This window comes from Tupaia chinensis, unplaced genomic scaffold, assembly GCF_000334495.1.
Source record: "Tupaia chinensis unplaced genomic scaffold, TupChi_1.0 Scaffold144015_1, whole genome shotgun sequence".
NCBI lineage: Eukaryota > Metazoa > Chordata > Mammalia > Scandentia > Tupaiidae > Tupaia > Tupaia belangeri.
The window spans coordinates 114,714-124,401 of NW_006203867.1; the positions used below are offsets into that span (position 1 = coordinate 114,714).

Below are 9,688 nucleotides of genomic sequence, written 5' to 3' on the forward strand. Positions count from 1 at the left end.
TCAAAAATAAATAAATAAATAAATAAATAAATAAATAAATAATTATTTTTCTTTTTTGGAGAGGCTTTTGCTATAGGGCATGTGCACTCGCCAGAAAGACAGAGGGAGACAGAGAGATAGAAAGCGAGAAATCACCCCCTAGGGGATGGCCATGCTGCAATCCCTTCTCCTCCATTCTCCTCTTGGGATCTTGGGCACACACACACATGCGCTTGGCGTGAGTTTAAGCCACCGGGTCTGGGACTCAAACCGTAGTCGACTACATGGGAATCTAGTGACACAGCCATTTATGCTAATTGCAGGTCCTTTTTTTTTTTTTTTTTTCCAGAAACACAAAAAATTTTAAAAGAAATGTTTAAATTTCTTGAAACAAAGGAAAAATAAAAATAGCAAAACTATATCAGTAATAGTTTCCCATCCATTTCCTGGGGCCAGCAGATGGTGTAATGGATATATCGTGGGACTCCCACATGGCTGACTGTGGTTCGAGTTCCATACTCGGCAGCTTAAACTTCACATCAGGTGCATGTGTGTGCATACCCAAGATCCCGGGAGGAGAATGGATGAGAAGGGACTGCAGCATGGCCATCCCCTCCAGGGAGTGATATCTCATTTTCTGTCTCTCTGTCTCTCTCTCTCTCTGTGTATGTCTCTGATTAATGCACATGCCCAATAGCAAAAATCTCTCTCAAAAAAAGAAATTACAATAATGAAATGTGTTTGGAATCACAAAGAACCACATCTTGCCAATACGATCCTGTGCAAAAAGAATACAGTTGGGCCATGTCATATATTTCAAAATATATTGCAAAATCATCATAACCAAATAGCAGCTACTAGCACAAAAACAGACACGTAAACCAATAGCACAGGCAGAGAATTCAGAAGTAAATCCAAAATCATACAGTCAACTGCTCTGTGACAAGGCTCCCAAGACAATCCACTGGAAGAAAGGTAATCTCTCCAATAAATGGTGCTGGGAAAACCGCACAGCCACCTGTAGAAGAATGAAATTAGACCTCTACCTCTTGCCACTTGTAAAACTTAACTTGAAATGGAATAAAGACCTAAATACAGAGGCTGGCAGGTGGCGTGGTAATTAAAGGTGCTAGACTCCAACATGGCCAACCGCAGTTGGAGGAGTCCTGGACCTGGCGGCTTTCTTTCTCACTTTCTCATGCACTCTCTCTCTCTCTCACTATTGCTCTCTAGTCAAATTAAAACAAATAAATAAGTGGATAAATAAATTTAAATAAAAAATTTTTTGGAGAGGTTTTTGCTATAGGGCGCGTGCACTCGCCAGACAGACAGAGAGAGACAGAGAGATAGAAAGTGAGAAATCACCCCTCAGAGAGGATGGCCACACCACAATCCCTTCTCCTCCATTCTCCTCTTGGGATCTTGGGCACGCACGCACACGTGCCCGGCATGAGTTTAAGCCACCAGGTCCAAGACTCAAACTGCGATCAACTACGTGGGAGTCCAGCAACATAGCCATTACGCTAACTGCTGGCCCCTAAATAAAATATTTTTTAAATTAACTTTAAATGGAATAAAGACCTAAATATAAAGCCAAAACTATACAACTACTTGAGGAAAGCATATTGAACTAGGCCAAGATTTCTTAAATAAGACCCCTTAAAGCACTGTAACAATACCAAAAACAGACGAGTAGGATTACATCAAGCTAAAAATCTTGCACAGCAAAGAAATAATAAAAAGACAACCAACAGAATGAGAGGAAATATCAGCAAACTATACTGCTGCTAAGGAATTGATAACCAGAATACATAAGGAAGCCAGCCTACCCACTCCTAAATACTAAGAACCCAAGGAAAATAAATGGGCAAGCTCTCAGAAGACATAAAATGCCTCAAAAGCACATCTTTTAACATAAAGGAAACACAAATCAAACTATTTCAAAAACTCTAAAATTTTGATACCACAATGAGAAATCACCTAGCCTTAGTCAGAGTGGCTATTATCTAAAACTTTTAAAAGTTAAAAAAAGCATAACAAGTGCTGGCAAGATTACTAAGAAAAGGTGACCCCCTACACTGTTGATGTGAATGTAAACCAGTATAGCCATTGTGGAAAACAGTACAGAGGATCCTCAAATATCTAAAAAGTTTCCATATAACATTACTCACCTATCATAAGATCCAGCAATTCCATTCTTGGTATTTACCCAAAGAACAGGAAATCATTCTGTCAGAGACCCCTTACACATCCATGTTCACTGCAGCATTATTTACAATAGCTAAAACATAAAATCAGCCTAAGTGTCCAGCAAATGATGACTGGATTAAGAAAATGTGGCACATATACACAATGGAATACTACTCAGTCATAAAGAACAATGATATCATAGGACACAAAGTGGATGAATCTAGAAGATATAGCGCTAATAGAAAATAAATAAATCAGCTATGAAAGATAAATACTGTATGTCCCCACTTAACATATATCAAATATCTGCACTCTGTAGTGGAAACTGATGGATGGTCTTGATGGCATAGAAGTAGAGAGAGTGAGGGTAGATACTAGAAACTGCATGGGGTGGGTTGGTGGGGAGTTCAGGAGAGATTATTAACAGACACAACAATGCATGTAGAGGGACCAGCAGATGGAGTAATGGTTACATTGCTGGACTCACACATAGTCAACCTCGGTTCAAGTCTCAGACCTGGAGGCTTAAAACTCACGCCAGATACATGTGCGTGCATGCTGAAGATCTCGAGAGGAGAATGGAGAAGGGACTGCAGCATGACCATTTCCCTGGGGGGTGATTTCTCACTTGCTCTCTCTCTCTCTCTCTTTCTCTCTGTCTTTGCGGCGAGCACGTGACCCCTATAGCAAGAAACTTCTTGCTGTTAAAAAAAAAAAAAAAAGATTACACGTAGACAGATGAAATAGGTATGGAAGGGTGTACCACAACAGAGTAAAAACAACTGTTGCCACTTTAATACATACCAAAAAAGTCTAGAATGAATATGAAACGTCTGCAATATAATGTAACATTCAATGTTGATGATGAATATCCTTCATTTATTTGAGAATCCTTTATTTATTATACACTATATACATGTTTTAAAAAACATACTGTACCCCACGAAGATGTACAATGATTATATGTAAATCAGAAGCCAAAAAAATTTTTTTTAAAGTTATCAAAAAAAATTTTTTTTCTTTGGAGAGGTTTTGCTATAGGGCACGTGCGCTCGCCAGAAAGACAGAGAGAGACAGAGAGACAGAAAGCGAGAAATCACCCTCCAGAGGGGATGGCCACAACACAATCTCTTCTCCTCCATTCTCTTCTTGGGATCTTGGACATGCACGCACACACGCCCAGCATGAGGTTAAGTCACTGGGTCCAGGACTCGAACTGTGATCAACTACATGGGAGTCCAGCAACATAGCCATTATGCTAACTGCTGGTCCCCCCTAAAATTTTTTAAAGTGAAGGAGAGGTCAAACAAAATCTGGGAGTTCATCACTACTAGGCTTGCCTTATGAAACATGCCTATAAGGGAAATCTTCAGGTTGAAATTAAAAGATACTGATTAGCAACATAAAAACATGAAGATGGGGAACATACTAGTAAAGGTAAATATGTAATCAAAATTATAATATCTTGGTGTAAAAGTTAAATGACAAAAGGATTAAAAATAACTGTAGTGGGGCCAGCAGGTGGCTTAGTGGCTATGCATTGGACTCCCACATGGCCGACCATGGCTCAAGTCCTCGACCTGGAGGTTTGAAAATCACACCAGGTGCCCAAGATCTCAAGAGGAGAATGAGGGAGAAGGGATTGCAGCCTGGCCATCCCCTCTATTTTTCTTTCCCTCCCCCTGTCTTGCTTTGTCTCTTTCAAGCAAGCATATATAACCCTATGGCAAAAAAAAAAAATTTAAATAAAAATAGTAATAACTATAATTTTTGTTATCTGGGAATGAATGTCGATTTTTCTCTTTTGATGAACAATTTTTCTAGATATAGAATTCTTGGTTGACGTGTTTTTTTCCTTCTCTTTAAGAAGAGAACTTTTTACAGAAAAGTGAAGATTTTTTAACAGAAAAGGAATACACTCCACGCCACAAAGGCATGCAGTAGGCAGCTGTCTGAAGAGGATAACTGTGCTGGGAACGGGATTAAATGTTACTTTTATTTGGGGATCTTGTCATGAATATTTAGGAGAGGGGTCTGTCACTGTAGCCAGCTTCTTTGAATTCATAGGCTTTTATCTGTGCATACATTTTTTTTCTCTTTTTTAGTTTTTTTGCCATAGGCCACGTGCACTTAGCAGAGAGAGACAATGAGAAGAAAAGTGAGAAATCACCCTCCAGGAGAGACGGTCATGCTGCAACCCCTTTTCCTCCATTGTCCTTTCAGGGTTTGGGGCACACATGTACACATGCCCGGTGTGATTTTCAAGCCACCAGGTCTGGGATTCGAACCATGGTCAGCCATGTGAGAATCCAACACCTGAACCACTATGCCACTTGCTGACCTCTCTCACTTCTCTTTAGGTAAGGAGTTCAATGACCTGATTACGCTTGTCCAGGATAGACTTTGAAGGTATAAACATCCGCGTAGGCATGGTTCTGTCCATATCGGTTTATCGCCCCAATGGACAGTAGGTTGACCAAGCATCCCGATGAATTCCTGTGCATGTATACAGAATGGCACGAAGAAGGAAAATAGTTAACCTCTCCTCTCCTGCTGCCTGGGAGTCTAGCTGAAATCCCTGGTAACGTGATTGATGTGTTAGATGTCCCCTTTGTTGGCATTTTTGTGCTGATAATACCTACCTGATGGTGTTTTGCCTTTTGGTTTATACGTTCTCCATGCTGCCTATGTAAGTTGAGCAGCTCTCACTTTACAAAAATCCAATAGTGCTAAGAACAGCCAGTAGGTGGGGTGGTGGTTAAAGCACCGGATTCCTACATGTTCAGCCCCAAATCCCAGGAGGAGAGGAGAGGAAAAGGGACTGCAGTTTGACTATCCCCTGGGGTGGGTGATTTCTCACTTTTCCTCTATTTTTTTTTGGAGAGGTTTTTGCTACAGGGCGCGTGCGCTCGCCAGACAAACAGAGAGAGACAGAGAGACAGAAAGCAAGAAATCACCCCCCAGCGGGGATGGCCACACCACAATCCCTTCTCCATTCTCTTCTTGGGATCTTGGGCACGCACGCACGCACAGGCGCCCAACCTGAGTTTAAGCCATCAGGTCCAGGACTCGAACCGCAGTCAACTACATGGGAGTCCAGCGACATAGCCATTACGCTAACTGCTGGTCCCTCATTCTTTTTTTTTTCCTCTCTCTTGCAAGTGCACACACCCTCTGGCAAAATTAAATGTGTGTATATATATACATATGTACTTTACAAAGTAGAGAAATGTAAAATTCTTTGCTATTTCTAATATAATGACTACACACCTCTCGGGATCTTGGGCACGCACGCACACCTGCCCAGCGTGAGTTTAAGCCACCAGGTCCAGGACGCGAACCGTGGTCGACTACGTGGGAGTCCAGCAACATAGCCATTACACTAACTGCTGGTTCCCCCTCATTCGTTTTGTTTTTATCTGAAAATGTATTCATTATCTTGGTCTTGGACACATGTAGAGGTTTCCAGAATTTTACCTTCAGGGACAGAGAGTCCTAACCCCCGCTTGGGGAGTCCCATCGGCACAGCTGCAGAGCTCCATGGTGACATGGCCCGGTGAGCGGAGCTACACAGTGCCGGCATTTTTTTCTTTTAGCCCTTTAAATACATTATCCCAATGCCTCTGTCCTCCTGAGGTTGCTGATAAGAAATCTGCTTAGAATCTCATTGAGGACCCTCTTCATGGGTAGTCACTTCTTTCCTGCTATGTTCAAGATCCTCTTTGTCTTTCAACAGTTGAATGCCTCAGTGTGGGTCTTTTTTAGTTTATCCTACTGGGAATTTGTTGAGCTTTTCTGATGCTTATATTCCTGTCTTTCACCAAATTTATAAAGTTTTTGGACATTATTTTTTTCAAATAGTTTCTCAGAGGCCAACAGGTGCCACAGGACTCTCACAGGGCCTACCACAGATCAAGTCTGGGAACTGACAGCTTGAAACTCATGCCAGGAGCATGTGCCTGCATGCCCAAGATCACAGGAGAAGAGTGGAGGAGAAGGGATTGTGGTGTGGCCAACCCCCTGGGGGTCATTTCTCACTTTCCCTCTCACTATCTCTCTCTGTCTCTCTCCAGGGCATGCACATACTCCATGGTAAACAAACAAACAAAACCAACTAACTAACTAAATAACCAGCAATTGGCATAATGACTATGTCACTGGACTCTCATGTAGTTGACTGAGGTTTGAGTCCCGGACCCAGTGGCTTAAACATGCTGTGTGTGTGTGTGTGTGTGTGTGTGTGTGTGTGTGTGTATGCCCAAGATCCTGAGAGGAGAATGGAGAAGGGATTGTGGCGTGGCCATCCCCTTGGGGGGTGATTTCTTGCTTTCTGTCTCTCTGGCGAGCGCACGGACCCTATAGCAAAAAAACTCTCCCCCAAAAAAATTAAATTAAAAAATAAATAAATAAATAAGGCTAACCCTTCTGGGATAGTCTCCATCTGGGACTTCCACATGTGTATGTTGGCCCATTTGATGGTGTCCCACAGGAACCATAGCTCTGTTTACTACTTAAAGACACTTGCTCCACAATGACTCAGAACCCGGCATGTTGCCACCTCCAGCCCTTCTCACTACTCTTACCTCAACCCCATCCATGGAACTGCAGGAGCCTTTTGCTCGGGATTGCTTTGACCTTTGACATGTGCAGTTCAGGTCTCCCTCCAGCTTACCTGAGACCTTGAAAATAATGTGACTGAGGCCTGAATTCCCTCTCTCAGCTGTCACGTGGGGTGTGAGGGTGACAAAGTTCTGCCTCCCACTTCTCAGCTGTCCCATGACAACTGTCAAATACATACTGACATAATGAGACTCAGATGTGTCCATCATCTCAATGGTCTTATGACATTCTATGTGACATGGTGTCCCAGTGTGGCCTGGGTGTGGGTACCCTCTTTTGGCTGACATGTGATACGTTGTATGATGACATGACCTCAGGCCTGCATTTCCTCTTCCAGTTATTGTACGACATCATTTCTACATAGTGACATACTGTGACTCAGGCTGGCATCCCCTTGCTCAGTCATTGTATGATGCCATGTAAGACACAGTGACCCACGTGAGTCAAGTCTGTGAACACCTTCTCAGCTGATATATGATACTGAATGGTACTGAATGATATGCTGTGTCTCAGGTCTGCATCCCCTCCTAGGATATGATAGCAGGTGTGACCACAGTAATGACTCCATCCTACAACCGGGCTCGTTCCCAATAATGTCAGTCCCAAGCTTGTCACATCCCCTCATGACCTTACCTGATATTGGTCTCCTTCCCTGTGATGACTTCACCCAACAGCTCACTCAACAATGACATCAGCACCAAGCTCGAATCATCCACAGATCATTTCGGACCTGCACCTGGACTCACCCCCCGTGCAGTAATGAGCTCAGTCTAGCAGCCAGACTGTTTCACAGCCTCAAGCTGGACTCATCCCTTCCACTCCTCAGACTCAACAGCAGTCATGCTGCTGGGCTTGCAGCTGTGCTTATCACAGTGCTGACCCCAAGCACTAAGGCACTGTCCCCTTAATATAGACGCCAATTCCACCTGATACAGAAAGGGGCCAGCAGTTAGCGTAATGGCTATGTCGCTGAACTCCCATGTAGCCAACTGCAGCTGGAGTCCTGGACCCGGTGGCTTAAACTCACACTGGGCACGTGTGCATGCGTGCCCAAGATCCCGAGAGGAGAATGGAGGAGAAGGGATTGTGGTGTGGTCATCCCCCCTGGGGGGGTGATTTCTCGCTCTTGGCGAGTCTGTCTGTCTCTGTCTGTCTGGCGAGCACACATGCCCTATAGCAAAAATTGCTCCAAAAAAAAGAAAATCTGCCCTTGAGACCAGCAGAAAGCATAGTGGTTACATCACTGGACTCCCACATGGTCGACTGCGGTTAAAGTCCTGGACCCGGAGGCTTGAAACTCATACTGGGTGCATGTGTGTGCATGCCCAAAATCCAGAGAGGAGAATGGAGAAGGGACTGCAGCGTGGCTATCTCCCCGATGGGTGATTGCTGGCTGTCTCTGTCTGGCGAGCTTGGGCACCCTATAGCAAAACTCAAAAAAAAAAAAGTGCTGCTCATTATTCTTGGTGTCCATGATATCCATCAGTATCCACTAACAGCCTATTAATTATATCTGATGAGTCAGTGATGTCTGGCTAGTGCCATTCCCAAAACCCCAGGAGGTGCTTTACCTAGTGATCGCCTCTTTTTGCCACAGGTTATAGTCTGTCAGACATTGTCACCTGTAGTTCAAAGGCTCCTCAGGGCTGACCGGCCCAAGTGCAAAAGCCATATATATACCTTATTGAGAGATTCCTAGGTTTTGTCCCCACTTGAATTCCTTTTAAGAGATTGTATATAATGAGCTAAGCAAGATCCCCCTGAGGCATGAGCTGCATTCAATACTGCAGCAAATATATTGGATGCTTTTTGTTTGCTGGAAGCTTAAAAGCTAACAGTCTTCCTTTAGCAAGCTCAGAGGTTGTTCTCTGAGCATCAGCCCACGGGGCTCCTGTGATGGTTCATTTCATGTGTCAGCCTAATTGGTCCACAAGGGGCCCGGGTTAAACATTATTCCAGAGTGTGTCTGTGCGGGTGTTTCCAAATGGTTTTAGCATTTGCATCAGTGGACTCAGTAAAGCAGAGTGCCCTGCCTGATGTGAGCGGACACTGAGGGCCTGGATAGCATAAAAGGTGGAGTGCAGGAATCCAACACCCCTTCCCTTCTGCCTCAAGCTTGAACCGGTACATCTCACCTCCTGCCTGCCCATCTTGATCGTGGGCTTCCAGCCTCCAGGACTGTGAGGAAATAAACGTCTGGTGTAGCCAACAAGTACAGTGAGCACCCAGCACGGCAGCCAGAGTGCTTTGTAAAAGGCAGTCTGACCTTGTCTGTACCCCCAGACCCCTCAGAGACCCCTGCTGCTGTAAGGACAAGCCCCTGGGGCTTCTGCAACTTCCAGGCCCAAACCCCACCCCAGCCCCTCGGCTTCTGCAGCCGGGTCAGTCTCGCAGCCCACCTCCTGGATTCTGGCGCACGCCTCTGCACGCGCTGTTCCTTCCAACCAGAAGGCCTCGAGGCCTCATATCAGGGGTCCTGGGTACAAGGGAGCTGGGGACGTGCAGGTCAAGCTTGGGGACGGTCCTGGCCAGGAAGCTCCGGTGTGGTTCCCTGCCCCAGCGGGGGTCGGGGGTGCGGCACATGGGTCCCTAGAACCACCCTACGCTTGGCCGTGCACGGCGCAGGAGGCAGACGTCCTGCGAGCACCGCCCTTTACGCCCTCTCCTCCCTCCCGCAGAGGCCGCCGTGCTCGACAGTGTCGCAAAAGAGGGAGGAGCGCGTCACGCTTGACGTGACGTAAGGGGGCGGGGCTTCCGTATCTAGTCGACGTAAAGGAGGGCGGGGCGCGCCGCGCTCTGGTCGGACGTAAAAGGCTGACGTTAAAGGGGTAGCCGCGCCGTGGGGCCGCGTCTTGGGGCTACCGGCGCCATGGAGCGCTACGCGGGCGCCCTGGAAGAG

The 9,688-nt window shown here is 45.5% G+C and overlaps 1 long non-coding RNA gene across 2 annotated transcripts in view; it reads right to left on the reverse strand.

Moving 5' to 3' along the window:
* LOC102482936 (uncharacterized) overlaps nt 1–9,449 on the reverse strand; it is a 32,482-nt gene extending 23,033 nt beyond the window's left edge. For both annotated transcript variants that reach the window (XR_337039.2, XR_001369566.1), the window contains exon 1: nt 9,189–9,449. This is a non-coding gene — a long non-coding RNA (uncharacterized LOC102482936). The remainder of the gene's footprint in view (nt 1–9,188) is intronic.
* Nucleotides 9,450–9,688: the final 239 nt, after the last annotated feature.